Genomic DNA, 8,376 nt, shown 5'->3' on the forward strand with positions numbered 1-8,376 from the left:
ATAGAGTTGGATTTTTTAAAAAAAGTAGGTGTTATATTATTTAATTTTTACTGTTCTTTTTTCTTCCCCAGAGAGTTTATAGGTGGCCTTTCATGTATGTTCTTTTGAGTGTTGATTTCAAGTGGTTTTCCATGGCTAAACTTTTGAAAGTCTACCAGAGAAAGTAAATAGGAAAAATTTACCTCCCGTTATGGCTGCAGAAAAAGGATCAGTTCTTAAAAATTTTATGGCAGTTGACTTGATGGATTTAAAATTTACCAAATCATCAGTTTCTCTTTCTTGAAGACTTGTGACAGCGAATCATAGATATTATGATTGGCATATTGGAGTTAAGTACTAAATCAAGTGAAGTAAATTTTGACAAATTATAAAATTATTCACATATGATTTATTTTTTAGTAAATGAAATGCTACATGAAGGTAAAAAGAACACAATATGTAAGTTTTCTGAAAAAGTTACTTTTGTTTTTCATCCAGAGGTATGAAATATAATTGCTTTACACATTTATTGTCTCCTGTAAATATAAACACTGAGTTTGGCAAGGTATGTAGGGTTGTGTTTGTCTTATAATGCCAGCTACTCAGGTGGAAAATTCAGGAGGATCACAAATTTGAGATAAGATTCAGAAGCTTAGGGAGACCCTGTCTTGAAATAAAAAATAAGGACTACATACATTGGTTAGTGATAAATTTTAAAATTACTCTTGATTCAATCCTTAATACAAAACAACAAAAACTCACTGAGTTTGATTATTTTTACTCATTCAATAGTGGATAGGAGACCCTGTCTTGAAATAAAAAATAAGGACTACATACATTGGTTAGTGATAAATTTTAAAATTACTCTTGATTCAATCCTTAATACAAAACAACAAAAACTCACTGAGTTTGATTATTTTTACTCATTCAATAGTGGATACTTTTAAATTTAAATTTATATAAATAAAATTGTGTCCAGGTGTAGTGGTGTTTCCCTATAATCCCAGTAGCTGCAGAGGCAGAGGCAGGAGTATCTAATTTCCCTTAATAATTAAAAATGGGGATGGCAGAATGTCTAAGGTGTCAGAATGTTCTGACTTTAACTGGGGATCTGACATATCTGCTTTGTAGTCAAAACATATCTGTTTTGAATTCATGTAGGAGTATCATGAATTCAAAGCCAGCCTCAGCAAAGGTGAGGCAGTAAGGAACTCAGTGAAACCCTGTCTCTAAATAAAATACAAAATAGGGCTGGGAATGTGGCTCAGTGGTTGAGTGTCCTGAGTTCAATTCCTGGTACAAAAAAAGTAGGGACGTAGAGTGGTCTGCACTCAGTGACTTCTAGTTAAAATACTCTTGAGCCTACAAAGGAAGGTTCTTGAGGACATAGTTGTTATTATTCCTTTAAAAGCATATTTGCAAACAGTAGACAATCTCTTCTAAGAAAGAAGGCTAGAGAAGGAGTAAGAACATGTTATTGGTTTTCAGGTGTGTGGTCCAGGTCAGGAGCTGCCTTGAATTTTCCTCCCAAAGTACCTGATATTTAGAACTTGCAGACATTTACTTCCTTAACTTTCACTTTTGTGTTTAGAATATTTTAACTACTTTATTTCCTATTCCTCTTACAATAGTCAATTTTAACTATAAAATATATATGTTCATATGAATATATATATATATCAGAGCCTTTACTTTTATTCTATATTTTCATCTAAATCATGCCATGAATTCATAACCTGCAGTGTTGAAAAAAATTACTTTTTGAAAAGTAAACATCAGAAAGTCTTGGTATCCTAAATTTCCACTGTGGCTATTTTGGGATCATTAGATATTGCTAAGGAACTAAACCATCCTTTATTCAATTTATGTCTGGAAATTCCAACATCTTTAAGTTGAAAGACTAAGTGTAATGCACATTCATTGCCCCTAATAAGTTAATGAGTTCTAAAAGAACAGAAAAACTAGAAAAGTTTAATTCTCTAGGATGCTAATGAAAGTCTATAGAAATAACCTATTTTCAATTACAGGGCATGGAAAATATGTACAGTTTAAAAATTACATGAAGTGGTGTATTTTCAGAGTTGACAGACATTATGCATTACATTTTACTTTATTTTGATTTGGCTACCAATATGACAGTAGTGATGAAGTGTCCTTGTATGCCAATTGACACTTCATAACAACCTCCTCAATTACAGGTGTTTTAACTATTGCTGGTTTAAATACTCTGTCAGATTTTTTTCTATAATTTTAATTGCTTTCCATTAATCATTAAGAATATTGGTAGGATCTTTCTAAATAATCTACAGAAATCAGTCTCTTTGGTGTAGGGGATGCAAATGAAATCAAGATGGCACCTGGCAGTTTGCCAGGAGGAGTGGTTTGTGAAGTAATGCTAGAGAGCCATTAAGATGATGAGGATTCCTTAATGACTGACTGCTGTATCTAGATGATGTTAATTAAGTTAAGCTGTGTGTAATTAGTTGGGTATATATAATTATGCTGTCCCATAATAAAGCGGCTCCCACTGTTTCAACCTTCACAAGTTGCTTGTCACCTTCCAGTTATTTGCCCAGCCAGACTGCGGCAAATGGTGGCCCATACAGGGGAGCCCCGGGACACTAGGGGGTGAGTGACAAGGAAAGTTGCTCATCCCTAGAAGCAGATAGGGTGAGAGGAAGGATGGCCATTTCAAGAAAATGGAGAAGATTGATACAGTGTGTTTTTGTCTTGTTTTGTCTTGGTGTGTTGTATTGTCTTTGTTATGGAAATATGGGATCAGAAGTTAGGGAAGGTCAGACCGAGGGGGTGTTAAGTAAATTGCTAAGGGAAGGAGGCACCTCAGTAAAACCAAGAACAGTTAGGGCATACGTTGATGAAAACCCAGGAACTCTAGTCAGAAAGAGGAAGAAAGTTCAGAGGAGGAAGGACTATCAGGGCAAAGTGCTACAACAAAAGGCTGCTATTAATCTCTTTTCATCACCGGAGGGTGCGTGAAGCAGTGCGGCGGCTGCTGCTTGCATGAGCCAGTTGCGGGCACAGCGGGGACTTTCCAGCTGGTGGCAGTGGCGGCCACAGGCCCTTCCCCGGCCCCCCCCCCACCCCCGCCATGGGGCTGCCCGAGGATGCTGCGGCCAGCAGCAAAGGATGCACCTGGCGCCCCTGAAGTTTGGCCATTTCCAATGCCAATAACTAATGAGTCGTCAGTTTTTTCCCTATTTGCTGCAGGTGCTGCCACGGGACTCCTCGCTATTCCTGTGGATAAATGCAGGGTTAGCAATGTCTTAAATCCATAACAGCTGATATCCAGAACTCCAATTTAGCTACAATGGTTCTCCCACACCTGGAGGCTAATGAATAATGAGCACCATTGAAGCCTATTTCAAATGTAAAAAACCTTGAGATAATGTACTAAATTGTTCAGAAGGTTGTTTTCTTAATGCCTGCTGGAATGCTACATTATTTTCTTTAGCCATCATTGCCAGAGTTCCTGCCTTTGTCCCAGTGCTGGTGAGGAGATGGGTGGAGGGATTTCCAGTGTTGCTGAGACTTCGGAATTACAGCTACCATCATCACAGCTGTTGCTGTTTCTGCTGCTGCTGCAACAGCTTCTGCAGTAGCTATCACACAAACTGTATAAACAGATGCATCAATGAATAATATAACTCAACAAGTGATGCTCAATCAAAGAGTCGATTTACTTTAAGAGAAAATGGATGCATTAATGGATTCCTCTGCTTTAAGCTGCTTGTGGAACTTACCTGGACTGTATATCACTTATATGCATTATGAACTGATACAACAAATTGTAATTAGTACCAGGGTACCTTTGCTGATGGTGTCATCTGTGGTACAATTTTTCCAAGGGCTTCTTACTTGGAGCCGTCAATGGCTTGATATCGTGGCATTTTATATCCTCCTCCTTCTGCTTGTAGCAGATTGTTTATGGTGTTTGTGTAAAAACCACTATGGTCATTATCCACAAGTATGGCTAAATATGTTGGACTGGTAGTCAAAGATGGGTAAGATCTAATTACAGTGGTACCAACCTAAGACAGGAGGCTGACGATTTGAGGTCAGACCATCCAATGATGGGTAAGGACCATATGTAGTATTGGACAACCTAAAACAGGCACGGTCCCTAAGCCACATACTTGTTGTTTAATAAAACAAAAGGGAGGAGATGTAGGGGATGCAAATCAAGTCAAGATGGCGCCTGGAAGTTTGCCAGGAGGAGTGGTTTGTGAAGTAATGCCAGTGAGCCATTAAGATGATGAGGATTCCTTAATGACTGACTGCTGTATCTAGATGATGTTAATTAAGTTAAGCTGTGTGTAATTAGTTGGGTATATATATACCTCTGCTGTCCTGTATAAAGCTGATCCTGCTGTTTCAACCTTCACAAGTTGCTTGTCACCTTCTGGTTATTTTCCCAGCCAGACTGTGGCACTTTGGTACAGAAACTCTTCTTTCTTTCTTTGTTAGTTTATTTTTCTCTCGCATTGGAGAATGGAAGCTCTCACTTTTGTTCAATATAGATATTGACTTTGTTACTGGAGGTCTTGAGGCAGACCACAGTCTTCTAGGCTTTCATTTTATTTTACCTCTAGGTCACATACATGTACCTCTGAACATGCTTGTGGCGACAAGTGCATGGAGTACTGCCTACATAGCATACATTAATGGCATCTGAGTGGCAGGCCACTCCCCTCAGACTAGGCACATGAGCAGCAGACTGCTTACCCCGTAGGTACAGCCCTGGGCATGAGTCCATTTGTTGTAGTCCCTGTGCTTACTCCGTGGCCCACTTCTTGACTAGTCGCTACAAAGACAGACAAAGATTATATTCTTCCCTGAGTCAATGGCAACTGCCTCCTTATGAGGCAACACCAAAGCCAGCAAGGGACTATGACAGCTTAGAAATGACCAGGCCCCCAGACAGGCCCAAGCTATGGTCTCCCAGGAAGCCAGAGATCCTTTTGAGGATTTATGTAAGATAAGAGATAAAAAGTGTGGTAAAGGAATAAAAGCCTTCCCAATCTACACAGCCCCCATACCACAGCACCCTGCCACTTGGTATCCACACACATTGGGTACCCTGAAGGAGTTAAAGAAGGCAGTAAAAGAGGATGGGCCCCAGGGGCCTTTTGCAGAGCAAATGTTCAAATCACTCAGTCTTGAAATTAATTGCCCTTGAGACTGGAAAGACCTAGCCAGAGCAGCTCTTGAGCCCACAACATTTTTGAAGTGGAAAGCATGTTTCTATGATAAATGTGAACAGCAGGAGGATTGTAACCACACCTCAAATGTTAACCTCCCAGCTGCATGCTTTCAGGGAGAGGAAATCTACAGTTCCCCTGAAGTACAAGCCACAGGCTCACAAAATTAATTTGATCAGGTGTGGCTCTGTGCTCTAAGAGCTTGGAGAAAGTTGCTAGCTGGGGAAGGTACAGTTTCTATACAGGGCTTATGGCAAAAAGACACTGAAGACTTGCCACAGTTTATTGACAGAGTAAACAAGGTAGTAGAAGGGAAGATGTCTCATGAAGGAGCCAAGGTGGCCTTAGCCAAGGAATTGATCTGGGAAGGATTAAATAAGGAACATAGAGCAGCAGTGGTGCCAGTATGAAATGGCACACTGCATGACTGGATTTTGGTCACCCAGGATATAGGGACACAAGCAGCTGAAGCATCTCTGCTGGCCTCAGCCATGGCAGTTGCATAAAAGCAGGAATAAGGAGGCTTGCAAACAGCTAGTCAGAGACTGCAAAAGTGTGTACCCCTTTCCCCCCATTGGCCCTTTACAACCTGCTGGAGTGAATCCCCAAGAGTTAAAATCTAATGCTTTATGGCAAATGGATGTCACTCACTGTGCAAATTTTGGAAATTTAAAATATATTCATGTAGTCATTAATATCTATTCAGGCTATGCAATGGCCACAGCCTCCACAGGAGAAACCACAAAAAAGCAATTTCTCATTTATTAAAATGTTTTGGAATTATGGATGTTCCTATGTCTATTAAAACTGACAACGGGCCAACTTATACTAGGAAGACATTTCAAGTAGTTTGCCACAATTGGCATATACAGCACTTAACTGGAATCCCCTATAACCCTCAGACTCAAGGCATCATAGAAAGCACACACAAGAAATTAAAGACATGCTACAAAACAGAGGGGGAAATTATACCAAATTCCCTCTGATGCCTTGAACAAAACATTATTTGCTTTATATTTTCTTTCAATTTCAAAATTTTCTATGAGAGACAGCCCACTCACATGCTTGTATTTTTTAGTAAAATGAACAAAAATTATATCTTTCCAAGTATCTGAAAGTTATAAAATACAGCTTCAAACAAATCATGAGTAACCTTGAAGAATGTACAAGATTCATAAAATTGAGGAAATTGAAGAATGCACAAGATTCATAAAGTAAACTGTAGCTCCTATTTTTATCTTCTACTCTTAAATGTGTAAACCTTAATAGTGTACTCTTTTTTTTTTGACCAGGGACTGAACTCAGAGGAGCTTAACCATTGAACCACATCCCCAGAACTTTTTTTTTTTTAATTATTATTATTCTGAGACAGGGTCTTGCTAAGTTGCTTAGGATCACAGCCTTCTGAGTTACTGGAACTGCATTGAACTGCATGTGTGTTCCACTGCACCTGGCTCAATAGTGTCTTTTTTAAAGTGTCAATATCCAAATTGATGCATAATTTTTAAAAATTGAATAAATTTTAAAATTTTTATTTGTATATTTTTTTGATGTATAAAATGTTGATACTTATGTTTGTTTATATAAAATATAAATGCTATTTGATAAATTCAATTTTTTTTTCTCCTTAACAGGTTTCCATTATACTTTTCATTTAAAATGACTGCTCTGCTTTGGAAAATTTTTAACATTCACACTTTCTTTTGAATTTAATGTTTTTTTTTTTTTTTTTTCTTTTGAATTCCAGATCAAATAAACTTGGATAAAATTCAAGCTCAAGGATGCAGGCGCCTGGCAGCGAAGAGTGCGAGGCTCTTTGGTTCGGCTGAGGGTAGGGCCTTTGGCTGGGGCCTGCTGTACGCGGCTATAGCTAGGGGCTCCACTGTGGCCATCCCGCTTGTTGCTTTCCTGGGCGCCACTCCCTTGGCTGGCCCTAGGCGAAGCATCAGTAGCGATTCTTTCTGGACTCTTGGGCGCTGCTCTGAGCAGTGTCACCCTTTACACCAGAAAGCTGGCAGGTGCTATGGGGAAAAAAACAAAACAAGAAGAAAGTAGAGGAGGTACTAGAAGAAGAAGAAGAAGAGGAATATGTGGTGGAAAAAGTTCTGGATCGTCAGGTTTTAAAGGGCAAAGTGGAGTACCTCCTAAAGTGGAAGGGTTTCTCACATGAGGACAATACATGGGAGCCAGAAGAGAACCTAGATTGTCCTGACCTCATTGCTGAGTTTCTACAGTCCCAGAAAACAGCACATGAGACAGATAAATCAGAGGGCAGCAAGCGTAAAGCTGATTCGGATACTGAGGATAAGGGAGAAGAGAGCAAACTGAAGAAGAAAAAAGAAGAGTCTGAAAAGCCACGGGGCTTTGCCTGGGGTTTGGAGCTGGAGCGGATTATTGGAGCTACAGACTCCAGTGGAGAGCTCATGTTCCTGATGAAATGGAAAAACTCTGATGAGGCTGACTTGGTCCCTGCCAAAGAAGCCAATGTCAAGTGTCCACAGGTTGTCATATCCTTCTATGAGGAAAGGCTGACGAGGCATTCCTACCCCTTGGAGGATGATGATAAAAAAGATAACAAGAATTAAGTCTTCTGAGTACCAGCCCCTGTAGCATGTGACTGGGCTTAAGTGGGGAGGGAAGGAGTTCTACTTGTCTTGACACCATAAAGGTGGCTTGAGAAGATGTCCTTTGAAGAGCCAGTCCAGTTTCTGTGCCTTGCAACAGCCCAAGTGCTTTAAAGCCGTTCCAAGCTGTATAGTCTGCACACCCATCCCAGTGGAGGGGAAAGGGGTGCGTGTTTCAAGGCAACCCATTCTGCACTTTATTGAGAAAAGCAAAGGGCCTTATATGAAGGACAAAATTTGCAGAATTGTGTGTGTGGGAAGGCAAAAAATATTGTTGATCTTCAAAGAGCATCTCCACAACCCACAGCCTTCTTCCCAATAGTGTTAATTCTGCATTTTTACAGGGTAGTGTGTGTGTAGTTTTTGGCTATTACTGGTGTATTATTTGGGGAGGGAGGGATTGGGCAGGGAAGAAGGGAGATGCATAGGATATTTTCTTTAAAATTTGGGGCCTGACTGGGTGAAACAATGGAAAGAACAAGTAACTAATGATTTGGTTCTATGTCCAGAATATTTTACCTTACTAAAAAAAAGTCATTGGCACCATAAATGAG

At 39.8% G+C, this 8,376-nt stretch overlaps 1 pseudogene; it reads left to right on the top strand.

Moving 5' to 3' along the window:
- Window positions 1-3,997: 3,997 nt before the first annotated feature.
- On the top strand, window positions 3,998-7,783 carry LOC114081204 (chromobox protein homolog 1 pseudogene; annotated as a pseudogene).
- The last annotated feature ends 593 nt before the right edge of the window (window positions 7,784-8,376 follow it).

The sequence above is a fragment of the Marmota flaviventris genome, chromosome 19 (assembly GCF_047511675.1).
Source record: "Marmota flaviventris isolate mMarFla1 chromosome 19, mMarFla1.hap1, whole genome shotgun sequence".
Lineage (NCBI taxonomy): Eukaryota > Metazoa > Chordata > Mammalia > Rodentia > Sciuridae > Marmota > Marmota flaviventris.